The sequence below is a fragment of the Thermobia domestica genome, chromosome 1 (assembly GCF_964235325.1).
Source record: "Thermobia domestica chromosome 1, izTheDome1.hap1.1, whole genome shotgun sequence".
In the NCBI taxonomy this organism is placed as follows: Eukaryota; Metazoa; Arthropoda; class Insecta; order Zygentoma; family Lepismatidae; genus Thermobia; species Thermobia domestica.
Window position 1 is genome coordinate 383,019,699 of NC_137454.1, and position 27,869 is coordinate 383,047,567.

Genomic DNA, 27,869 nt, shown 5'->3' on the forward strand with positions numbered 1-27,869 from the left:
TCAGGATTACATTGACCTAATAACCTGGCAGGAACATGAAGTAACCGAGCTACCCCTGACGAGACATTTGTCGGAGGATTTACAGAAATGTATAACAGAAGGTTCATCAGTCCTTCCGCCTGTTTTCCACTTGGCATGTCATACCCATACCCAAGCAGTCGAGAAGTGCGTTAAAACTGTTACCGAAGCTTCGTCTGAAGTGTGTGGTGTCTTACCTCGAGATGGATTTATTAGAGTAAAACATTTGAATAGGTCAATTATTCTCACACTCCAAACCCAATCTGAATACAAACCAACGACTTAAAGAGATAATTTCAAAAGGTAGAGTGGACGAGATGAAAGGATAGGCGGAATCCTACACTCACCAACCTCCTCGTGGTGAGTTCTGGGAACCAGCAAAGAGTTGCATATCAAACATAATTTTCAATGCAAAATTGTTATATTTACAAAATGTATCTTAATATTATGCTCAATGCATTTCTACATAATGCTGTGAAATGCATTGTTGAAAGAACGAAGATGAAGGGAAAATATTTTAAAAAAAAAATCATACTAGTCACGCACAAGGCTTGACATCTAGTAAGATATTATTTGACAGTTCTTGGAAATTGCCAATGTCTTCAATGAAGTTTGAGATTTACTGTATAAATTCCAAAATTTTAAGGCGCCTGCAGATAATAAGATAAAACACGAAAATGATTTTAAAACCATGGATGTTTAAGTAGTGATCACAACTCTTTCTTAAGCTAGTGTGAAGTAATTTGGTGGATTTTAAAACTATTTTTAACGTTTTAAGTGAAATATCGAAATTTATCATAAAAAGTGCAAAATTTCAGGACCTTGAGGGGAATGAAGATGCAAATTATTTTTAAAATATGAATGGTGTAGTTAATATAGTCATTATGCAACTTTTGTTACCTAGTTCGATTTCATTGGGCAGCTTTAAAAAAAAATAATATTTTCAGAAAAATATAAAATTTTAATAAAAATTGCAAAATTTTAAGGCCCTTTCGGGGAATGAAAATGAAGTACTAAAATTATGAAAAAATCACCAAAGTTATACTAATCAATAAACAACTTTTGACACCTAGTGTTATTTCGTTGGACAACTTTTGATAATCGACCCCCCATTTCGCTCCATCTTATTGAACATATGTATCTATGGCCTGTGCTAAAGGTTTCTGACGTATTTTTCCGCCATGGTGGGGTAACTTCCTACAATCGCCTTAAAAATTAACGAATGGTAAATCTTCACAATTGGTTAAACTTTTCCTATAGCTTCCAAGAATTTTTGAGGACCCACTGTTGCGCCATCTAAATGCTCTAGAATATACCATAAAAACTTTAAAATTTCAGGTTCTTGCGGGGGAATGAAGATGCAAATTATTTTAAAAATCATGAATGGTGTAGTTAATCTAGTCATTATGCAACTTTTTTACACTTAATTCGATTTCATTGAGCACTTGAAAAAAATCAATATTTTAAAAAAAATCATAAAAATTGCAAATATTTAAGGAAGGGAATATTAAGGGTCTTGCGGGGAATGAAGATGAAGTACAAAATTATGAAAAAAAAATCACGAATGTTATACTAGTCAATACACAACGTTTGACACCTAGTGCTATTCAACTGGACAACTTAGATTTTTTTTTTTTTTTGCTCCACCCTAGTACATATAGCACAAATCAAACGTCAATTGCTGTCGGTTCTCGCGGCCAAGCATGCTAGCTCCCGGGATAGTAATGAAAATGAATGTTCGTGTGGGTTCAAACCCTCCCCAATGATTTTCCTTTTTTGAAAAAAAAATTAATAACACTTTTATCATCAAAATCATGTAAAAATAATACTTATTTACCCTTGTACGTAATATATAATGCATAAGAAGCTATTTACTTACACTACAAAACAAACCTGAGCGATCGTCAGCAAGCGAAGTGGATTAGAAGCCCCTCAGGGCTCGTTTTGTTCCACCTTAACCCCTATGATAATACCACGTGACTTTATGTCACACTCGGGTGGTACAACTTCGAAGTAAATTTATCCTCACCCGCTTCCTTGTGACCAACTTGGAACCGTTGGCTAGGGTAGGGCGTGAAAAAATATATGTGTTTCATGCAGTAGTCAGGCCGTTAGTATGAATGCGGCCCAAAAGGTCTGATTCAAAAAAAAAGTTAACGATTTTAACAATATGCTTACTTTCATGAATTGACATTTTTCAAGTATTCAACAAATATACGAAATAACAGTAAATAATTAATAGATGGAATATAGATATACAGTTAAACAGGCCCCATTAATCTTATGACGAAAACTCACCGGGCCTTAAGCAGAATCGTTCTGACGAGTGATTAGTGCCATACTAAACAGTTCGACTAACATATGTTTCCTGCAGTAGTCAGGCCTTTAGTACGACGCTAATCATACGTCAAAACGACTCTGCATAAGCTGGACTAACTTTACATTTCATTTCAATCTGTCCCTATATAAATATTTTTACTAATAAGTATTTTTACTAGCATTTATAACAATTACCATATAATTTCTTTTTAACTTACGAGATATTTCAACAAGGACATGTATAACCTCTTGGCATCCATAACTTAACGTACCTAGGTACACGGATTATACCCGATATTGCATTTCACACGTATTAACAATTTCAATTTGATTTGGATCCTTCAAAATATTTGGTCTAGGAATTAATTCGTGCGGGTGGACAAGAGATGGCGCAACGAACGGAGCGTCCCACAGTTCCGTGTATCCACACATGTGTTGCAAACCCCTGTCATCGCGTATCGTTCGTAGTATAGGGCAGTGGATTAAAGCGTCAACAACACCAGTTTGTAGTCAAGTGAACATGGCGCAATTTGTGCCTGATAAAGTGTTTTTGCGGGGTGTCCTGCTGCATTACTTTAACATGCAGAAAAGTGCGACTGAAAGTCATCGTATTTTGGTGGAAGTGTATGGTGACCATGCTCTAGCTGAGCGAACGTGTCAGAAGTGGTTTGCACGGTTTAGAAGTGGTGATTTCCGCTTGGCAGACCAAGAGCGAGCTGGACAGCCAAAAAAATTTCAAGACGAAGAATTGACAGCATTGCTCGAGCAGGATTCGTGTCAAACGCAGGAACAACTTGCAGCAGCATTAGGCGTTGATCAAACAACAGTCTCCAAACGCTTGAAAGCCATGGGAATGATTCAAAAGATGTCACATTGGGTTCCACATGAATTGAAAGACAGAGACGTTGAAAGACGAAAAACCATTTGCGAATTGCTGCTTCAACGACAGAACAGAAAGGGGTTTCTGCATCGAATTATTACGGGTGATGAGAAGTGGATCCATTACGAGAACCCTAAACGAATAAAGGCCTGGGTGAAACCAGGTGAACCAGGTCCATCACAACCAAAACGAGATATTCACTGTGCAAAGGTTATGCTGTGCATATGGTGGGATATGAAAGGTGTGGTGTACTATGAGCTGCTGCAACCGGGTGAAACTATGAATGGAGAACGTTATCGACGACAATTAATGCGTTTGAAGCAAGCTCTGGCCAGAACACGACCAGAATGGGAGAACAGACATGATAAACTTATTGTTCAACATGATAACGCTCGCCCACATGTCGCAAAACCGGTCAAAACCTATTTAGAAAATGTCGGATGGGAAGTTTTACCCCACCCGCCGTATTCACCAGACGTTGCTCCTTCGGACTACTACTTGTTCGATTGCATGAACAACGATTTGATTGGACAGCGGTTTACTTCTTCAGAAGATATCGAAACATGGGTCTCTGACTGGATCGCTTCCAAGGATGAGGACTTCTTTCGCCACGGAATCCGTACATTGCCTGACAGATGGGCGAAAGTGGTGGCTAGCGATGGACAATATTTTTCTTAAGGTATTTATGTATTTTGTGTTTGTACTACAGCTTCAATGTGTGCGTACCAACCGCACGAATTAATTCCTAGACCAAATACAAGTTTGCAACTGACAGTTGGAATTGTTCAATTGAATAACAGACTTATAGTTCCCAAGTCCGCCACTATTGACGCTACAAGATTCTAATACAACTCTAAATTGTATATCATAGTACACTAGTAACTAACAAATAGTACTCACTGTTGTTTATGTCCTCCTAACGTTTATACACACGCATGCTTCTTTACGTACATAGTACTTGAAATCGAATGCTCTTCTCTATGTCAATACTAGTTTATTGATTATGGTGTTTAATGAGACGTCAGCAAGATGGTACAGTAATAGAGTACAAATGGGTTTATAGATTAATACGGCGTTGGACCATTTTTAACCCTATGAACAGCTGTGATGAGACATGGATTGAGGTCATAGAGGTAGTGTGTGTTAACAAGTGGAATACTAGACTATACATTTTCGTGAACAGTGCATCACTGAGTTCTGCAAGAAAGGATTTAGGCGGAGACGTTCCGGATTTGCGTCTCCACAACGGATCTCAGATGTTGGATTGATTGGACATTGGACGAGTGAAAACAGCTTTTTAACTTTATCTCGATGTTTATAATCAAACCACGCGAAAATAACCGCAGTTTTGTGAATGGGCGTAGTATCCTGAAATATGGTTTCATTACCCGAAAACATCATCTGGTCCATCAGATGTACAGTCATGTCCAAAATGATTGTCGCATGTTTATAAATATGTTGTTGTAGGACTTTAATTACGATTTCGCACGTTAGTATGTGCACAATTGGCACGTCCGAAAAACTCAAGGCGCGGTATCCAGAGAGAATTCGTTAATCTAGGGTTAGTCTCAGCCTAGTTAGTACGCATACTAACAATTTACTAAGGGAGGTGCACGTTATGGTACTCAGAGTCTACCTTGAGTACAACTAAAATGATGATTTGGGTATGATTAACTTATATAATCCCAATGCATCGGTGAGAAATATAAATGTGGCAACTACGGAAAAGTAGATCAGCGCATGCGTAGTCTGTAAAAATGAAAATACATGAAATACGAAATGTTGTTTCGTACGCTAAACCGTTGGTAAAAGATTAGCCTCTGCTCTAGATTAATTAGTCACATGTGATTAACTTCGTCAAATACTACGTCCTAATCAGAAACTCTGAATACAATTTTGATAACCACCCGTTAGTCAACTCCGTAGTATGGCGTTAATCAGACGTCAAAACGTCTCTGCATAAGGCCCAAGTTCTTCAGAAAAATATTTTGCAACAAAAAAAAATGTATTGTTATTGTTCGGCAGCAAACCACTAATACACAGACTGAGGTCGAAACGGTGTTCAAGTTTACGTACAGTCCACTCGGTGGCAGCGCATAACTGACAAAATAATCTGATATTTGGTAATAGGAACGTATTAAATATATGGCGCACCCCTCTATTCAGCTGCCGAAAATTAATACAGTCCTTTTTCATACCCAGTCATTTAAGTCAATTTTAAAAAATGAGGCCCTGATATTCTTTATCTGCACCGTTATTTTGATAAATCTAAAATTAGTCCACTGTAAATCACGACCCGCTTGGGAGAGTAATAGTCCCGAAAGTACGTTTTTCTTTCGCGCTCTACCCTAGACAGCTGTTTTAAGTTGGTCACAAAATTTATATCATGGCGGTCAAGGTGGAACAAAACGAGGCCTGTTGGGCATCTAACCCGTTCCTAGTACTACTGCTGCACAAATGTCACTAAATCACTTTTCAATATTATTTTCATATTATTTTATTGAAAGAAGGGTTATGAAAATTTTTAAGAAAAATAAAAAAATTTCCTTCGACCGGGTTTAAACCCACGCCAATAGCGGTATCTATTACTAGCACGTAGCGCTAGTACGCTTGGCCACGATGGCCAACAGCAGCAGACCTTTGATTTCTGCTATATGAATGCTACGTGGCAAAGAAACGGATAATTAGAACCGTGTATTTCGTTCATACTCCCGGAAGTACTTTTTTTCATGCGCAACCCTAGCCAACTGTTTTAAGTTGGTCAGAAATTTTATATCGTGGGGTCAAAAGTGGAACAAAACGAGCCCTGCGGGGCTTCTAACCCGTTCCTACTACTAATAATTATCTGTACAAAAGCAAATAAATCACTTTTTTGAGTATTACTTTCATCTTATTTTAACGAAAAACGTGTTATGAATTTTTTTAAAATAAAAAAATGGTTGGGTCGGGTTTAAACCCACACCAAAAGCGATTTCCGTTACTAGCCATTGGCGCAAGCACGCTCAGCCACGAGAAACTACAGCAGCAATCATTTGATTTCTGCTATATGCATGCTACGTATCAAGAAACAGATAATGCCAACCAATGAGAACCTTGTATTTTGTTATTACTTCCCGTGCTAAACTACCCATTGTACGAGGGCGGTTCCGAAAGTTCGTGAAATGAAATCTTTGAGTTTTACGTCCCGCATTTATGCTAGGCTAAAGGAGACGGTAATGGTGAGAAATGAATGAAATAGTGGAATGAAGAAAATGGGAGAACCCCGAGGAAATTCACGCACACGGTTTTTGTGCAACCGAAGGTTCGTCCTGTGAACTGAGATTACTATTCGAAGTTCGAATCACTAGAAGGGTTGATATGGATTTACATTTCCAAACAGCTTTCTTCACTTGTTATGCGTGGTTCCCAGCGATGCACTAGCTTCTCAAACATCTATATTTAGACCATTTTCTAAGAGCTGGTGTAAGTTAGTGGATGTGGCGACTTTTACTTACTGGTCCATGCTAAGCTTTCTTCGTGTAGGTTCTAACGTATTGAAAAAGTACAGAAATCGCATGGTCCGAGATATGGGCTATACGAAGAATGGTTTAGAGACTGTTCCACTCGCTGAAGAATGCTGGTAACATTGAACGCAACGAAACTTCTTCTCTTCACTCAGAGAACGCAACACCAATCATGCACAAACACGAAACATTTCAAGGTATTCATTAACAATTCCATGACATCTTGCTACGCCAACCTTCCGTTTAGCTGTCAATTCACGAATTCACAAGCGACTATCTTCCTTCAATAATATATCTACTTTCATTGTTCACTGATTTAATGGATACCCACTTTTCATATTATCCTGTGTAAACTTCCACTTCTGTGGGAGATTCTTCTGTTCTGAATTACATGTTTGGCACAAGCAGAACAGGTATTTAAGGAATAGAATGCTTATTCATCTACGAAGATTGCCAGCTCGTGGAAGGTAACCGCTTGAAGATACTCCTGTTTATAAGTGCTGTCTATCTAATATACAAATAAAGATGGTACAACTTTGACTTTCATCTGTTTTATTATCATTTTTCGTTTATAGTAATATTTAGCCAGAACAAGATTTGACATGTCTTCCTATAAACATCAAGCGTAGTGTAAGAATTACCATACGTGTTCCAGCGGCAGTTCTTCGTCAGCATATTCAAAAACAGTGTAAGCAAATTTACATGCCTCATATTACATACAACATATATCTGACGGCATGAGATCCGCGGTACGTATATATATTAATTGATAGGTTTGAACTATACTATTATATGGCTAATATCTGGTTAATATACATATCAATAAGGTAACAGATGTAATCAAGATCGATAGACATTTTCACTTTGAAGGAATTTCGATCCGGATGATCGAAAGCAGGATTACTTTCACTTATTCCTGCATTTTGCTATACATTTCCGCATCAGATAACACAATTTTTAAACATTAGTTATTGGAATTACGAAGTTATTCTCTATTTTGCACAATATATATGTGTGTGAATATATTATCCAGTTACAGAACATTAAACGAAGAAATCTGCTTTCAGAATTCTTCTCTGAACGCGCATATAATAATCTACGTACAGATAAATCTTATGGGGGCAACTCTAATATTAACACCTATAACAACAATTTGACTAATTCATGTCGAAGATAAATATGGTAATCTTAAGACAACAAAATTAAAACAATAAGATTAAACAAGAACATTCTATGACCAACCTTTGTGGGTTTATCGTAAATAAACTAATATTGTTTCTCTCTCTTTTTTTGTTTCACTTGCTTCCAACTTTGGTTTCGTGGCTTCCAGCGCCCACAAGAGGTCGTCACAAACCATACAAGTAGTCCCCGTCTCCACCGACCGCTGGAAAGATATCGGGGGAGAAAAGAGTGCTTGCCGTAAAGATGGATGAACAAAACAAATTAAAGTAAATAATCTATAAACTGTTACAACGCCTTGTAAAGCTACATGCAATCACGGCTAAGAATTAAACGTGAGATTAAAATTGTGAGTACTATGTATTGTAATCAAACAAACAACATACAATAAGTAAACTACAAGCAAATTATATATTTAACAACCTGAGCGCTCAAAAGCAATTACTTTACTTTTTATTTTCTTAAAGTCATTTACTTTGATCAGGTGGCTTTTTCGATTTATAAGAATGATTCTTTCTCAATTCTACTTAGTTTGCGCTAGCGGCATGGGATGAGAGTAGGGGATAATTTATAACACTCGCGTTTCACTACGCACTACACAAGGAGGGTAGGGATTAAGTCAGCCGCAGTTTCCTCTTCTGGGCCGTCCTTTCCACAGAAATCTGGTTCCCAAATACCATCCAGTAGTTCATGTGTCATACGAAAGAAAGCATCCAATAGTTATGCTGTTCACAATAGAATTATTGTTTGGAAGTGCTCCTGCCAAGGTCTACTGACTGCATCGAATTACGCTTAAAACTAGCTGGCTAGCCCTTTTTCTTTTCGGCTACAACAACTCATAAAATCACAAAATGAACTTAGATTCAAGGCTCGTTCTATAACTACACAACACCAACACTTGGTTCCTTTCACTTCAACTTCTTAGGAACAACAACGGGCACAAAGCTCTGGAAACTTAAAGTCAGGTCGACGGGCTGGGTGCGAGCCCGTGTAAAAGCCTACTCTACGTGCAGGACGCACGACAGGTGCGATGGCACGCCTGCCTAGCAGAGTCTCTTCAATAGACTGACTTGCTTTCTTCGCCAACCTCTTGTGCTGCTTTTCCAAAGGGAAAATCCCGGTTTTAACTTGAAACGCAACCAACTGACGCAATGGCTATATTTAGCGATGAGACTTCTTGCTGGAATGTTCTGTGGAGCGATTCTTCTTTCTTTTTAACCATAAAAGGACTGCTGGGCGATTCGATCCAAGTTAGCTGCACACACACACACATTCAAACATATATGTATACGCTTGAGAAGAGAGAGAGTTCTTGGAAAATTTCCATACGAGGCCTGTTCATTAATTTTGAAGTTTCCACTGCATACACTTTCTTCTCTTGATTAACACAATCAATGAGCGTCAAAAAATCCGTAATAATTCCCTTCGGAAATACAAATAATAATACTGTAACGACATGGAGTTACAATTGCACATTGCATTTCACTTCCTTACAACAGTTCCACCACTTGAATATAGCCGATCTGTCCGTTATTTCTTCATTGTGTACTTGTTTGGATCATCTCAAACGTTTCCTGGCCATCTTTGAGTAACTACACAACATTCAATAGCGATCTTTTATCTGGTAACTAGCTGTATATCATTCTTACCCGCCATTGTAATACATCCAGCAGTTCGACTTTTATAGGGAGCAAACAAGCGACAACTGCGCTTTTTTCTTTACTTTCATTAGCAAAGCTTACCATAGGCTATTGTTACATGCAACAAGCATAGACTTCTTTACAGAGAATCGGTTTCTATGTTGCCAGTCAATGAACTCTCGGAACACTTCTTGTAGATTGTTATTACGCGACTCTCAAACATTCTTCATGTATTAACTTTTCGTTTTCTCTACCTCAGGTGGGGTGACATGAAGTCGGGGGTGAAGATGAATACACTCTGTAAAGAAAAAATAGCGACACTTGCTCGGATATGGTTTTCTCAACATACTCTAATCAATATGATTTTTTACATGAATTCCTGATAGTATTACAATACATATTCTTAATGAGCAGTTCATTCTTAATACTTGCGCCAGAGTTTCAGGCTTTTGACACGAATTTAGCGAATTTATATGCATATATAATTAGCTATGTGTGTTTTGAGCAAAATCGTTTGTAGGAAGAGTAATACATAAAACTGAAAAAGATCAACAACAATAGCAGAAAACAAGAAATGGAATTTCTTTAGGGTAAGACATATTGTCTGCAAACATCGGGAAGTACGATACACCAAACTAGTATTTTGTATGTGCACCATGGGCTTTCTGCAGTGCAGCGAATCATCGGAGCCCTTTGGTAACAAGGCTATTGCAAATGCAACCTCGATTTCACGGAATAACACCCGGATTATCTGTTCTTTGAATTCCATTCTGTTTGAGATAGTTGTCTATTGAATCTTCTGCTCATATTGATCCACAAATTGTAAACTGGATTCATGTCAGGTGAGTTTGTAGGCCACACGAGTCTCTAAATAGTCATATTCTTGAACCACGTATTAACGATTTTCGCTCGGTAACATGAAGTATTATCGTCCTGGAAAAGGAAGTAGTCCAAATTTTCTTCAGAAAAGTCGTCTTTAGCTATTTTAAGAACTTTAACTACCAGAATTTGAAGATATTTTCGTGCATCAAACGATCGTTCACATATATCCGTTGGTCTGATGCCTTTAACGGTGAACCAAGCCCATACCATCACTCAGTAACTGAATATTTGCATTTCTTAAACTAAATCCTTGTCAAGTTCCTTGCTTGTTCGTATCCACAACTTCACACCACCATCGTTTCCCACTATTCTAAACTTCTTTTCAACGAAGAAAACGACATGCTTTAAGTTGTCAAAAGTCCAAGTTGAATATCGACTCACAAAACCATGTTGAAGTCCTCTGTGTTTTGTCAGTTTCGACCTTCTACACGGTTTCTTTGTAATATCCTCTTCATACAGTCAAGACAATACAGTTGTACGAGTAACTGCAGTTCCAAGATCACGTCAAACTACAGAAGCGATTTTTGGGGAAATCACTCCTTAAATCTGCGGTGCTATTGATTTCATTTAGCAATCTGCTCTGGGTGATGCTTTCTTTTTTCTTTCACACTGTTGACGAAGGGACGATTTGTTATGCTGTTTCCGCTTATAAATTACTCTTCCTGCCGTAGAATGATGGATTTTCAGTATTCCATCTATTCCCTTAGAGATTTGCCTTAGCTGCGCAAAGCAAGAATTATGTCTTGTTCACATGGCAACAACTCACATTTCTTACCCATCTTATTTGTTTACGGTCCACATGTAGCAACAATATCACACACAAACATCACTGCACAACAACAATTTTGCCACTTGACACTGTTCAAACAATGAGAAAGCAAAGAACAATCATAAAATGCTATTTACCTCAGCCCACACATCACAAATGCAATGCAGAATTTCTCACTACAATAATTTACGAGACGCACTCAGTGCCATGTATCGAAAATACTACTGATACACAAACAATTGGCAAGCGATGTCGTACACCACAGGTGTCACAGATAACGCAAATGAACTATCCCACTCTTCATTTCCTTCTATTCCTCTTCTAACGGGCTGCAACTATGGTTTTCTGTGTAAGTTACTTTGAAAATTGAGGTGTCGCTATTTTTTCTTTACAGAGTGTATAACTTGGGTAGATGTTAAAAGTGCGTCTAGTGACATAACTACGGAAAGTACACGGAAACAAGTTCGTGCTGAGAATAGGACAGGTCTTTGCTTTTCAGAAAAAGAAGCAAGAAGTAAATTTTAGAAATATACAACACCCTTTTTTAACCAAGAAAACATAGTCGCTCTATATTTATATGAACGCATTGTGTAAATGAACCCAGAGGATTGATACTTTGTTTTCTGATGCCTCAACATACTGTTACAATATTTCTTCGACATTTGTAATCATGAGACAAATATATATTTTTTGTTTCAATTATTTTCAGCCTTATGTCAAGTTTTTTTTGGGGGGAGGGGGTAAACAGAACAAGATGTATCCATAAACATGATAGGATCTCAGTTATATTTTTGTCGTATTTTGGCAGATATTTGAAATTATAAACAACAATGGTATAAGGTGGTAAAGAATTGAGTGCAGAGTCAAAGCCTGTTAACGTGTGAAAGCCAACATTACCATAACCACCAGAAGAATGGCAAGCAATTATGAAAGGCAAATAGGATTGTAACAATCCTCTTTGACCGTTACACTTTCCCAAAGAGATTATTTAATATGATTACTTAATTAGCTCTTAACTAAGTGTTATTTCTTCTCCTTTCCTCCCCCCAATTCTCGACCTCTTTGATGGATTCAATATGGTCGACAATTGGGCTGGTTTGTTTAGCTGAATTATGCTATTTTCTTTGTTAGTCTATGGTCTGCATCGAGTTTGATTCTCGCTTTTCGCCAGATAGCGCTAGTGTTTAAACCAAAGTGCTTGCATTTTTATTTAGATTGAATATTTTGTTTGTGAGTATATTAATTAAATAGTAATCTATATTCAATCTACTTTTATTCTGTTATATTAAATTCTATATAATAATTTCCGTTTAGATTTGTTATATGCTGCGCAATTAATAGCAGGCAATCAGGATGCAAGGAGGATTGTGTGAGCGCGTTTTCTGTTTCCCTCTCCGCACTTCAAAAAAAAATGTCTACGAGGAGGTAGCTTAATGTTTGTCTTCCGAATTGACAGAAAGAAAATGATAGCGACATATTGAACGGGATCATGGAATTACTTGGAATCCGAGTAGTGGTGGAGGAGGGGAGTGTTACGTTATTGTGAAGTGTCAAAGTAGTTCGTAAACTGACGAACTTATCAATCTGTATTCTGCGGCTTGCTCGTCTTGGCGAAGTCTACTGGCTGAGGTTTTCAACTTAATTTCCTATCCTTCTCCAGCACCTGAAGTGAAGACGAAGATGTTTCCTGTAATCCCGCCTGTGTGGTCTGATATTCTTTGCGATGACATCAGAAACCGTCTTCCTTCTTTGGTTTGAATCTGACCCCGTTGCTTATTAATTATCGGTCAATCCTGCAGTTAGGACCTACCACATGGTGTAAGTGACTTCGTAATGTCATTGAAGTGAAGATGAAGATGTTCTCCCTGTGACTTTGTCTGTGTGGTCCGTTCTTCTATGTAGTGACCTTAGCAATTGTCGTCAACTTGTATTCTGTTGCTGTAAAAGCTGAATGAGAATTCCTACTGCAGTCTGTCCTTTATCTACTTCTCCCGACTTGGTGCCTCCATAGTGATTCTGCGCCCTGATTTTGGAGTATTCTGCTGCATCATGTTAAGTGAGGCCTGGAGGGAGTTTGTGAAGATTAATCCGTTGGTCACGTATGCCGCTGCGATTGTGCACTTGAAAGACTAGTTTCTGCGGTGTTAACCCTATCCTATCAGTTGGGAATTCTGTGGGTAGCTGCTGGACGGACCTTAATCATCAATATTCAGGTAACCTCTTTCGATGTTAAAATTTCTGACGTGACTTTGTTTGAAGAATTAATATTCGTATCCGAAATATTCAATATTATTATTTCAAGTAATTAGAGTGAAATTGATACTGTCTCCATTTATTAGGTTAATTATTTACGAATTATCAATATCGTGTATTTCACTTATTCTACATTCCTTTACCATGTCTGGATTAATGTTTAACATTATGTATTTCGTGTTTAACATGACAGTCTAAAGCAAAGGTGAGCTCTTCATCCAGTAAGTCGATTCACAAGCCGGCGGGGTAGTCCGATGTCGATGTCGTTTTTCTTTCTCGCATTAGAATTTCATTAGTGTATAACATTTATTTTACTGCTAGTCCCTATGTTCGACCCATTAGCGGGCACTTCGTATTGTTTACTTTATAGTTGTCATGATTTGGTAGAGTTGAAAAGTTTAGTTAGTAACAGCTGGCTCATGTTCGACCCATTAGTGGGCACTCCGTATTGTTTACCATATAACCTTTAGTTTATGATTTGTGATTTGAATTTGCCACGCAGTTAAAGATTTATACTAATCCTTGAAGTATTTGTGTGCCTGTAAACGTTAAATTAAGAAGCTACGTTTTAATGTCTAGTTAGGCGCGTCGCAGATGGTGGGTATTGCTACTGTTGTTCACGCCGAAATGTGGTGGTGTCAGGGGTGAAGTTTTGGTTGCTGGCTGGTATAGTACCTCCTGTAAATGTTTCTACTACTGATATATGTCCCCGCCGCTGTTTAAATTGTAAGCCTAGTTGAGGTGTGGCGCCCTCTTAATACAGTTGGATGCGGAAAGAGAGTGGAAACGTTATGTGCTTTGGGAAGGAGGATGGTTGACTCAGCCGCATAACTACTACCTCTGTAATGAGATGTTCTTGTAAGTAGTAATACACCTCTCTGTATTTTTCTTTCCATTTACTACAATGTAGCTTACTAAAGTTCACTATTTCAAAGAGTCTATTCGAGAAATGTAAATAACTGTCTAATGTATTATCAAGGATAACAACTATTATACTGTTGTTACTGGCTATTCAATTGCGTTGGTGTAAGAAGTTCTCCATGACTTTGAGAGACTGAGATACGTATGTCCAATGATCTTTTCGAAGCTATGGTTATTCGAGTCTAGCTGAAACCTCATAATTGCTAATATTATGTGATTTGTTGAAACCGTCTGCTGTTCACTAAAAGAGATTAAATAAATTTAATACACATATTATATGGTGTTATTTTGGTAATGTTTATGGATTTTTTTCTTTTCTCTCTCTCCTCATAGTAGCGATGACACCATTGATGTGCAAGAATCTGGGAATAGATAGCATTGTGCTTACTGGCCCATAATCGTAATATAAGAAAGAGCGTAGCATCGGCGACCCAATTTTTTTCTCTCCCTCTTTCTTTCTCTCTGTGCGAAGTTAGCTACGAATGAAAAGTAACCCACAGCCAAGGCCGCTCGTCTCGAGTTTGGCAACCCAGTTAAAAAATATGGTTCGCCTCAGGATCGAACATGATTAAAAACTATATACCAAAACAAGCTAGCAGCAAGTAGTACAAGTCCCAAAGCGACAGTAACTTTACATGTTAATTCGAAAAACCACTTTAAAGACTCATGGTGGGCAAACAGTGTTTAGTGAAGCTGAGGAAAATTTGTTGTGTAACGCAGTAATTAAAGCATCTAGCTGAGAGTTTGATTTTAATTTGGATAAATTACGGTTCATTGTGAAAGACTATTTAACTCTACAGGGAAGAACTGTTCTGAAATTCAAAGACAATTTACCTGGAAAGGAATAGGCGGGCGCATTTCCTGAATAGTAATTAAGCCCTAGCAATATTACTCCCTAGTAAAAACATAGTAATATTATTTCGGTAAGATTATTACCGTTATTTTTTAATCATCTATGATATTGCAAATCACGCACTATTTCATTCTCATTTTTAAGAAGTGAGAAAATCTCATAAATGGGAACCTGAAAATTTGCCTTGAGCTCACAAATGAAAACACATTTGGAAATAAGGAGACATTTTCCCTCAAATATGAATAAATATTACTTATTTTGTTTCGAACGTGCATTTTTCCCATTTCTGAGCAAGGAAATTTTTAAGAGTGTGCTCATAAGTGAATGATGCGCTGTGCAGACAGCGTAGGTTCAGGTAGTACTTCATTAGTAACCTTAGCAGTGTGACGTACACCATTTCTTGAGAAAAACCCAGAAGAGGTAGATTTGGTTACTTTTGGTGTTAAGCTCTTTTCAAACCATTTTTACGAAACTTACTCAGACGATTTCATTCATATTTCATTAAAAAAAAAATCGCAGACAATATGACTTACCTTATTTTTGCTGAAAAAAAAAGTTGTACGAAGTTTTCCGAAAACGTCATATAATTTGGTTCGTATTTCATAAATAAATGTTTTAGTAATAACTGGAGTATAACATGATTTTCTTTAAGAAAATGGAGCGACGAAGTTTAGTGCCGTGGCTTCTACCTTTTATTGTTTTGCTGTAAAAGGACCCCCTGACGGTTTTGGCAGAAAATGAAATTTAGAATTTATTCCAAAAATTGGGTGCAGTTATTTAGGTTCGAAGATAACTTCTTCGGGGAAAAAGAACTAAAATTTCCGTATCGCAAAACGTTCCACGGCGTAGAGTGGAAAAACTTTCTAAATTTTATAATGGGGAGTATGTGGGAAACCATCACTCATTTCCGAATTTTTTGTCAGGTATGTTATGTTCATGCTAGTGGGTTGATTCCAGGCACGTACCCAGAATTTTTTGTTGGGACTGGTCCAAAGTGTTCTTCTATGGGGGGTCCAATACGTCTATGTAGTATTAAACCTGTGTTATTTAGCACCCGAAACGATTATAAGTAATTATTAATTACTTCCATCCATATTCTCAGAAAATCTGATAGAAATAGATTATTCTTAAAGGAAAGGAAGATGTAAAATAAAATCTTTAGGCTACGTTAATCATTTGTCTATTAAACAAGTAATAGCTATATTAAGAAAGTGTACAAGTCGAGTTACGAAGTTTCAGGGGGAGTCCAGACCTGGTGTATCCCCCATAAGTGAGCCCCTGGTTGATTCCAAGGTATGATGTACGCTAATGTTCTCTGTAAATAATAGATGCAAACCGGAATTTCATTTTCCACGAAAAACCGCCAAGGGCTCTTTGGGAACAAGAAAGCAGTCAATTCTGAGAAACATTCTCTTCACAATTTTTAACTTTCAGAATTAATCTACAACTTACTCCAGAATATTTAAGAGTTTAAAGAAATAAATCAAAAGTAATGTGTTCTTCAACATTAGATAAGTGATAAACACGTCAGAAGATAAAAAAATAAATGAGGACATACCTTCATCCAACAAAGCGATTTCTAGATGTAATTTTCGCTTACTTTATTCATTCGTGCTGCCATCTGGACGAATTCGGTGAAAGTTGATACATCACGCAGGGACAGAAGAAATAAAAAATAAAAATAAAACAGAGTTCATTACGTAATAACATCTCGCAGCAACAGTACGCGACATTGAAGAGTCTAGTGTCATCTTTTCAGCAACAGTTTGAAAGACGTTTCCGCTCACAGGTAAGATACTATAGATATATATATTTCTTAATTTTAAGCATTTTTTCAAATAGAAATATTTATTTTGGCTTCATTCGCGCCCATTACAAGTTAGAACTATTGATGTAGCCAGAAAAGTTCGGCAGATGCAAGGTCAACCGGAAATCGCCTATTTTTCCCTGTAAATTCCTTTATATTTCTACGCAATCATTGCATGGAATATATATATATATATACAGAGTGGTAGATAACTCCACCGACAGACTTTGGGAGGTGATTCCTTATATGAAATGAAAGAAAGAAAGTTCTGAGAAACATAGGTCGAAAAACTTCTTCTTTCAGTTATGAACCGCCGAAAATTCGAAAAATCATGTTTAGAAACGCCCTGCCTTAGAAACTATAGGACCTATAACAAGCGGTTTAAGGAATTACACAGGAACTAGTATGCGATCTATCTAAATATCCATGTTTTACCATCCTCCGTTATTTTTTCCCGCTCGCGGTATCGCTAGAGTTTAATTCTTCTTCCACTAGCGTCTTCATGATACTTATTTTGTGAGGGAGTGAGCTATTACAAACCAAGTTATTAGTTTGTGGTGACAATTCCTTTGAAATATCTCTGTCATTACTTAGAGCAAATCTAGATGGTTTTCCAAATCTCCTTAACAAAAAAAAAAAAAAAAAGTTCCTATTCTAATCAATTTGGGCTCTCTGAGATACTAAAAAGTCTCCCTAACCACATGTCTTGGGAAAAATTACTTAACACCGAAAAGTATAATAAAATGTTCTCCCATTGATTTTGAAACGTACATACAATTTCTATCTTGTTTATCAAAAGCTAATTCTGAGTAATTCCTTTTAATAGTGTGTCGATATTCAATATCTTAGTTTTAGGTGAAACTAAATCCTCACGAAAAACTAAATCCTCATTCCACGCGAAGCAGAAAATGAAATGAAATGAAATATTTAAGTTTAACGTCCCACGGTTATGTCGGTTAGGCTAAAGGAGACGGTGATTATGAGAAATGAGTGAAATGGTGGAATGAAGAAAGTGGGAGGAAACGGGAGAACACCGAGAAAACCCACGAGCACGGTGTTTGTCCACCACAAAGTACACACGGCGCGAGCTGGGATCGAACCAGGGACCCCAAGCATCGGAGGTGAATGCTTTACCAGTGAGCCACCGCGCCCCCATCTGCGAAGCAGAATCTAATACAGCATCAGTATTTTTTAAGCTTTATTCGTACCATAGAGCCCTCTTGAAATCGTCAGCTCCAAGACCCCAAAAGCCTTAATCCGCCCTATATATATCAGACCCTAATTGAGCTAGGAAGATAATTTTGATATATATGTATTCCTGAAGGACGACACTTTCCGCCAAATATGTATTTTATGTATGTGGGAGTACCACGACGGACAGGGGAGCGTAATTTTTTTATTTTATTTTTTTTGGTTTTGTTTTTTGCATCAGGATTTTGGGGATGTCATTCCTTCCTCTTTGGTGGTACACTTATAAAGTGCATATTGGCGGAAATCGTCATCCTTCAGGAACACTGCTACTAAAATTATCTTGCTAGCTTAATTACGGTATGAGTTATTGAGGTGTAAATTGAGTCACACTAAAGAGTGACCAGAATGTGACAATTTCACACCATTAGGTGGCTCAATGGCCGTAACTCTGTAACGATGCATTTCCCGACATATGGTTATATGAACTTTTTTGCTTGTCCACCCTTGAAATTTGTCCGTACCTTTTTTGTTACACCCTATATATATATATATATATATATATATATATATATATATATATATATATATATATATCGGGTGTAACATAAATGCAAGGCCAAAAGTGACGAGGTGATTGCGGAGATCCAAGTAAGTAAAAACGTTCCTAAATATGGGACAGATTTCGCTTCGTTTTCGAAAAACAAGGCGTCGATTCTACTTCGCGCCTGGACATATTGTGTACGTCCACCCTGGAGACAAAAATATTTAGAACTACCGGACAGATCAGTATCAATGTTGGTAAGACCGGTTAGAACGTTGATCACTATACAATAAAAAGTGTAAATAGGTAAAGAGAAGTAGTTTCCTACAATCGATTAAAGGTATTACATTAATTGTATATTAAAACCGGAAGTGATAAAATCCACTACAACTTCCGGTGTCAATATCTATCTACGAAAAACATTTTTTGGATCGATTTAGCGCTCTAAGAATAGGTGCCATCTTCTTTCCTAACCGTGTATTGAAACCGGAAGTGGTAGAAATCAACCTTCTGGTTTTAACACTGACTGCTATAGAGTAAAAATGGTAATAGATGCTGTACCATTAGAAAAGCCGTTTACTATAATCAATTAAGCGTCCCAAGAATATATTGCATCTGCATTTTCGTCTCTTTACTAACACCGGAAATGGTATGAGATTTCTACAACTTCTGGTTTAATTTAAAAACATTTCACGCCGTGCAAACCGAACTGCTTCACGTAGGGTACACAAGATGCTGCTACTTATTATTATTTCGCATTGGCAGAACTTAAGAAAGAGGAAAACCATAGTGGTACTCTATAACGTAGAAAGCGTCGTGATGTTGTTTCTAGTTTTAGGGTAGCCACTAAAATAGGGCAAGAACTGAGTTTTGAAATGAAATTAAATTTAATCTTTCAGTTTCAAGTCCCACAATTATGCCCTTTAGGCCAAGGGAGACGAATGATTAAGGCAAGTGAATGATAATTGGTGGAATGAGAATGCAAAACCAGACTAGAGTACCCCGAGCAAACCCACGGACAGTCCACCACAAATTTACTTGTCCGGGGATTGAACCAGGGACCCTCACGTACCAGAGGTAAGCACTTTACCACTGAGCCACCGTACAGCCCTGAACACAGTTTTCTATTACGTATATCATTATACAGTAGCAGTGGCGTCTCGTGACATAATTTTTCGGCAGTTCACAGTCGTTGGAAAATTTTATTCTAGAATTCTTTCAGTATTCTAAATAAGAAAAAAAAAACTAAATAATCAATGAAGGTAATCATATATATATTTACACATAATGAAAAGTACCAATGGATAAAACTCAATTCAAGGGTACACATCTGTTATCGTGATTTTCATCAGAAGATTTGCTTCTTCCCTGGAGATCGTTCCACGTGAATGCCTACATCACCCTCTGGTCAGTTAGTCATACTTGAAGCGATCACTTTCTCATGCTTGTCATAGTTATTATCAGCACTTGCCCGGGGCGATAAGACTTATACGATCCCAATTCAAGGGGACACATTATTAGAAATACGATTCTGATTTTTGGCAAAGTTCCTATTTAATCTCCTTAAAGATGAAGAGGTAATAACGAAAAACTTGAGCAATGTGTTTTAGAATCAGTTTCACTCTAATTATTGAGTGCCGTGTTATTGAGTGTTATTGTTGGACACAAACGATATTTTTTATTATCGTAAAAATTCGCTTTTGTACATTTTCTAAAAAGAAAAAAGTACAAATGAGAGGATTTACCCTGACGTAATTTTGTCTGCTTAACGAGTTCTATCGATTGATATATTTTTCCTATCTCTTGTGGATAATTAACAGACACTAATTCTTTGAAGAATTTAAGGAGGTAACATAATTGTTTTAGAAATAGGTATATTAATGCGTACATTTAAAAAAAATCGTTAAGTGTAAAACTAGATTGTTATCCGAAAATATTATTGTAAAATTTGTTAGTTAGATGCTTCTGTATTGTTCACGTATCATGTCTACTGGAACTTTTTCAGAGTATACTGATTAAATATCAGTAATGAAAGCCAACTCACAGAAAAAATACTCATACTCTTACTAATTTTAGTGGAAAAGAACTACTGCATCCGTGGAAAAACGAAATACGAACAGAAAATAAACGATATTTTCGTTCATGCTTCATACAAACTACATTTCCTTTTTCAAGTTAACCTTTTCTTTAATATCAGACATTTGAAAAACACTAGGAAATTAAAAGGTACTTTCGAAAAACATTAATCTTTCCAAAAAAAAAAAAAAAAAAAAAAAAAAGCAAAACAGGTAAGGACGTCATACAAATCAATCAACAGGAAATAAACTACCACGCAGCAATAGCCATAAAACTTGTTGCTTTCGTCTTATCATTATTCAAATCATTACGAGCTAAAGCCACTACGATTATTTTTCACAACTGATACAAAATCTTGATTTCGATATATCTTATCAAATAAGTATTATTTACAAAATTCTGCCTTATATGAAGATCTTTGAAAAGCTAGTTCCTTTTTTTTTTTTTTTTTTTTTTTTTTTTTGTAGTAACATTATATTACAATGAATTACAATGCGCCGTTTTAGTCCAGTCAAATTACTAAAAAGTAAGGAACAAATTAGTAACAAGCTGAAAACTGACATAGATGTTGGGAATGATGTTCTAAACAACATACTAAAAGTTCCTTGAAATCCCACCTCACCTTCGCCTGCCATATTGGAATATGGCCGCTGGAAGTTTCAAATTAACAATATCCAGATAAAATAGCAATATCTTCATTATGATTGAACATAAAGAGATAAATTTAGTGTTTTATAGAACACAGATACAACAATATTTTTTGTAGAGAAACAGTTTTTCATAAAACGCATACTTTTAGAAATATTTAGGTCTAAATTCTAAAATTCCGAAAACTACCGTCAAACTGATTTAAATTTTATTGAACTTATTAAGTAATTATTAACAAACTGAAATTTGACATAGATGTTGGTAAAGATTATTTAAATGACATAATAAACTAACACATCTTTGTTCGCTGTATTGGAAAATGTCCAGATTGTCCGAAGTATTTGAAAGATGATATTTTTAAAGTGAAATACAGGATCTAGACCGGGCTAAATATTTGAGAAACTGTAAATACAGTCAATGTGAAGTCACTTGGGATTAATGTTGATGGAAGGGGGAAAACATTATGACGAGGTTAAGGTTTTCGTTCGCCATCTTAGTGGAAGCCATCTTGGAATCAACTTGTTTATTATAAATGGCAACATGGTCGTATGGCATATTAAACAACATCTTCGTTCGAAGAGAAAACCAACGTTAAGGTTATTGTACCAAAACCTGCAACGGTTTGGAAGTTGTGAATAGATTTAGAGTATGTTATGTGTAAAATGCTGTGAACTGTGCTGTGCAAAGTTTCGAATTGAAGGATAAAGTGAAATACAATCTTTGTAACATCTCTCATTACGTATTCTTTAATAACCATGAAAACAGAGCTAACACATATGAGACAAATACAATCACATGATGTGTTCAACATGTCCACCATTCACTTGTTGCACATCCTTAACCTTGCGACTCAGTGCTTGTGCACTGTGCGAAAGGTAGCCAATGTCATTAATTTTACACTGGTAGAAAATAGCATTAAAGTGCTCCGGAAGATAAAAGTCCGGCGGAGTTAGATCGGGGGACCTTGCTTGCAACTCAACTGCACCATGCCTATCTATCCAGCAACCGGGAAACTGTCCATTTAGCCATCGAGTTCATTACGACCATAATGCGGTGGTGCCCCATCTTGCGGCCAATATTGAGGAAATCTCCCTTCGTTCAAAATAAAGTGGCATAACAGTGTTTTAAAGTATATCTCCATACTGTGTAGCACCCAAGGTTCAATAAAGTTCAATAAAATTTAAATCAGTTTGACGGTAGTTTTCGGAATTTTAGAATTTAGAGCTAGATATTTCTAAATGTATGCGTTTTATGAAAAACTGTTTTTCTACAAAAAAAAAAATATTGTTAATTTGACACTTCCAGCGCCCATTTTCCAAAGTGGAGGGCGAAGGTGAGGTGGGATTTCAAAGAACTTTTAGTATGTTGTTTAGAACATCATTCCTAACATCTATGTCAATTTTCAGCTTGTTACTAATTTGTTCGTTTTTTCATTAAAATTGGGGTTTCATTTACTGCACTAATTAGAATAAAAACCAAGATTACAAGTATTTTTACTTGTAATCTGTAATTTTAATCCTTTACAAAAGTAAAGGGAGGTGCTTGAATAATAATAATAATAATAATAATAATAATAATAATAATAATAATAATAATAATAATAATAATAATAATAATAATAATTCATTGAATTACACATCACACTCATATATGCAAGGACAGAAATGTAATTTTCGGGTATATAGCTATAGCCACCGCGGTGGCTCAGTGGTAGAGCGTTCACCTCTGGTGCTTGAGGTCCCGGGTTCAATCCCAGCTCCCGCCAAGTGAACTTTGTGGTGGATAAACACCGTGTGCGTGGGCTTCCTCGGGGTTTTCCCGTTTCCTCCTACTTTCTTCATTCCACCATTTTATTCATTATTCATTATCACCGTCTCCTTTAGCCTAACCGATATAACCGTGGGGCGTAAAACTCAAAGATTTCATTTCATTTTGTAATGCGCAGGGACTAGGCTACTGAACATATGGATATCAAAAATTAAACTTGATGTTTTCAGGGTTTTTTTCTACTTTCATCCCCAGAATCTCAACTAAGAATTGTTTCGTCTCATTTATATAAAGAAAATAATAATAATAATAATAATAATAATAATAATAATAATAATAATAATAATAATAATAATAATAATAATAATAATAATAATAATAATAAAACAGCTTTTGAAAGTTGCTGACGCATGAATGTGGAATACTGTTCCTTTCTAAGTTATTGTTGCAGTGACCTTCTTTCATATAACTTGATCAGAAAGGTTCTAACAATTTTGTTTATAGTTTATAAAACAGTACGTCTTTAATAAACCTAGATATTGCCATTATTTTTTTTTGGGGGGGGGGGGACAAAGTTCAGAAATCATAGTTTTCGTGTGAATCATAATAAATAGAAGATGAGTTTCGTTTAGAGAATAATTTATTATGGTTATCCTTGGATTGTGGTGGATTATATATAATTATTGTTATCCTTGAATTTTTTAAGAAGAAATATGTAGAATGGGAAAATGTATGCGCATAGGAAATACAAATTCAGACCCCAATTTTTCTTCCGATTGCAACTTCCCTTCACACTTTATTCATGCTTAGGACTGACAATGAATCAATTGTTTCTACCAAACTAGAAACAGTTTTTCCATTGGCGTGTTTAAAAGTTGCGAAGACATCTTATATCTTCTTGTCTGTAAATGGTAATACTAAAACAATTCAGATCTTTTTGATCGTCGTCTTTTTTTTTTCGGGGGGAGGAGGAGTTAAATTCCTTGTCATCATTTTGTTTCATTTAGTTCATAACTTTACTATGGATAGAAGTATTGCATGGCACGTACGAAATCTGAAAAAAGTTCTTCAGTGGTATGAAATCTACTGCGCCATACATATTCTGTTAAATATGACTCACTTCTTCTGATACTCATTCTCCCTATGCGTCGTCGAATGTCTCGTTTTACTCTCGCCCAATAAGATTCAATCGTTTGTGTATGTGTTGTATTGTCATTCGGATCAACAAAATTAATGCTGTGATTCACTGTATCATGCTGGTATCCCAAAGCAGATAATCTGCTATATCCTCTCCAGCAATCTGTTTTTATGATTGTGCCGGGTAAGACATTATTTAATATAACATTTTCTAAAGTTGTGGCATTTCTTGCTTCCACCAACACCATAAAAGTTCTTCTAATTTGTCGGTCGATTCCTCGAACAACCCATTTGGTGCGCAGTATACGGCCTTTGTTGTATTTGCGTTTGCCAAACACGCTCTCGTCCACTTCAACTATGTGGCCCTTACCTCCAATTTTCTCACTGGGTTCTAATAGCCACATTGTAAGGATCTCTCTAAATTCATTTAACAGTTTTGAAACTGTATTTTAGCTGAGACCCGTTTCACTTGTAATTAACAAGGCTGGATATCGCAGAAGCCACCCAAGTAGAACTTCAAAAAACAAGTGAAGTTTTACTTTTGTTACCGAAAATAAAGTGCCATGTCGAATCGAAGATTTCTTCCTACAGTTCCTGGTTGAACATCTGTAGCTGAGTTCTTTACCTATTTAAAAAAAAAATACTGTAGATTGGTTGCTATCATAATTCTAAATTTAACCTTGGAATACTAGGATACTTTTTTTTTTTTTTTACCTAGTAATATTAGAGTGGGTGAATTTTCACCCGTTGATTTAATTATAATTTTTATTGTTACGTTTATAGAAAAACACCGAATTGTAATATTACAGCTTAATTTCTATGGAGGTGACTTTCCACTTAGACATTATAAACATTTTAAAAATAAATTGTAATTCACGTTAAATCAATGTATTTTAACCACTTTATTTTTTCTCGTGTACATATGATCTTAGTTTGCTTGCACACTTAAAGATATTTATTATAATATATTTTTATATTTTCCATACTATAACCTTCTCTTATATGTCCTAATCAATAGTCCAGAAAGTTTTTTAAAGTAGATATTCCTTTCATGATAGTACAAAACAAAATTCCGGAAAAGTGCATTTTGGCTAATTGTCATCACGGCATATTTGTAGAATAAGTTACATTTTTTATGATACGACCAGTATAAAATACCACGTGTATGTGCTACAACGATTTTTAAAGATAATTTAAAACATTAGATGAAAAAATACAATTGAAATAATGGAACATTATGGAACTACTACCAATGGGTTCTTCATATAATGTCACTTGCATCTTTTGCACACTGTTTCCCTGTGTTCACCACAAACAAATGATTGGCGCTTACAACAGCGAACAGCGTACTTTCTGTCCAGACCTCGGCGGCACAAGGGGCATCTGCCTTGTTGTGACGTTCGTGCTGGAAGTCCAGGAACAGGTTGTATCTCTACATTTTCGGCCATTTCCTGATTCGTACAACACAATGTATTCAAGCATTTTTTCGTCGAAATAAAGAGACCAACAGTCCAACTCAGAAGTACATTTTCCTGCATCTAGTTCGGACCCGGCATTTTCCTAACAATAATTTTTGCAGGAGTTTTACCCTTACTTTTCGGTAGAGTGGTTGCCCATTTTGCAGAGCGTTTGCCTACAATAACCTTCTTATACATTTCAGGAATGTTAGGATTACTATGTTTTGATTTGCAAAGCGTATCTATATCGAGCATAGTCCTACCTTTTACCTTGGATTTTGAAATAGTAGGAACAAAGTAATTTTGAACCAGTTCTCTCCGCATCTACCATTTCATCTTTCCTACTTGCTATCATAACAATTTCGCTATGTAAATCGCCACTGGGACAATAACTATCACTAAACATAGATGTAATTTCAGACGCAGGCCTTACCACACTGCCAGTACGCAGTTCAAGTTTTTTTTTTTTTTTTTTTTTTGACACCACTATTTCACTATCTGATTGGTCAGTCGAAGAATTATCACTTGGTTTATAGTCAGGATCAAAATCACTTTCATCAATGCCATCTATTTCGTCGTCTTCTATGTCGTCTTCTTCAACAACATCATCCTCTGGGTCAACGACAAATGCTGGTTCCTCGTCTATGTCTTAACTGTCTTCCGCTGCTTCATCCGTTAACATTTTTTAAAAATTTCGACCTCTGTAAGACATAGCAAAGAAGCCATGTTCGGACAAAACAGTTAGAGAATTACAATTACTTTACTACTAGAATGGGTAAAATTTCACCCAACAATTACCGACACAGCGTATACTACGCACACAACACACTGGAAGTGACACTGACTGAAGCTGCACTAACTAGAATGAAAATACACAAATGCTCAACTAGCTAGATTAACTTGCCATCTAGTGACAACTAATCAAAAATGTCATTGAGTGAATTTTCACCCATCCTAGGATTCCCGGGTTAAGTTTTCTATCGAAAAATTAAATAAATACAGTGGTATCAGGGCCAGATTTAGAGGGGGTGCACCGGAGCACATGCACCCCCCTTCACTGTAAATATACACTGTCTAAAATGAAAACCTTGCAGTGAAAAGCAACATTTTCCGAAACTTCCTGGTGTCATGGGTCCGTTTGAGGCTTAAAAGAAAGCTTAGTTTTGCAAAAGCAATAGTTTAAGACGATTTTCTGAAGGTTAAAGGAAGAGGATTCACTGAACATAGTAATATTCCTTATTCACACCACAGATGCCTAAAGGCATTTAAAAACTTAATAATTTAATTCCAATGTAGTGGTAGTTATTGGTGCGAGGCTTAAAAGAAAGCTTAGTTTTGCAAAAACAATAGTTTAAGACGTTTTTCTGAAGGTTGAAGGAAGAGGATTCACTGAACATAGTAATATTCCTTATTCACACCACAGATGCCTAAAGGCATTTAAAAACTTAATAATTTAATTCCAATGTAGTGGTAGTTATTGGTGCGAGGCTTAAAAGAAAGCTTAGTTTCGCAAAAACAATAGTTTAAGACGATTTTCTGAAGGTTGAAGGAAAGGATTCACTGAACATAGTAATATTCCTCATTCACACCACAGATGCCTAAAGGCATTTAAAAACTTAATAATTTAATTCCAATGTAGTGGTAGTTATTGGTGCGAGGCTTAAAAGAAAGCTTAGTTTTGCAAAAGCAATAGTTTAAGACGATTTTCTGAAGGTTGAAGGAAGAGGATTCACTGAACATAATAATATTCCTCATTCACACCACAGATGCCTAAAGGCATTTAAAAACTTAATAATTTAAATCAAATGTAGTGGTAGTTATTGGTGCGAGGCTTAAAAGAAAGCTTAGTTTTGCAAAAGCAATAGTTTAAGACGATTTTTTGAAGGTTGAAGGAAGAGGATTCACTGAACATAGTAATATTCCTCATTCACACCACAGATGCGTAAAAGCATTTAAAAACTTAAAAATGTAAATCAAATGTTGTGTTATTTATTGTTGCACCCCGTTCAAGAAATCCTGGATCCGGCC

General features: G+C 36.4%; 2 protein-coding genes across 4 annotated transcripts in view; one reads left to right on the forward strand and one right to left on the reverse strand.

Moving 5' to 3' along the window:
* LOC145664748 (uncharacterized) overlaps positions 1-27,869 on the reverse strand; it is a 578,976-nt gene that overhangs the window by 88,318 nt on the left and 462,789 nt on the right. The window lies entirely within an intron of this gene.
* The window catches only part of LOC145664726 (uncharacterized), a 30,232-nt gene continuing 19,282 nt past the window's right edge, over positions 16,920-27,869 (forward strand). Inside the window, exon 1 of the mRNA XM_081731611.1 lies at positions 16,920-17,006. The gene's annotated coding sequence lies outside the window, so the exon portion shown is untranslated. The remainder of the gene's footprint in view (positions 17,007-27,869) is intronic.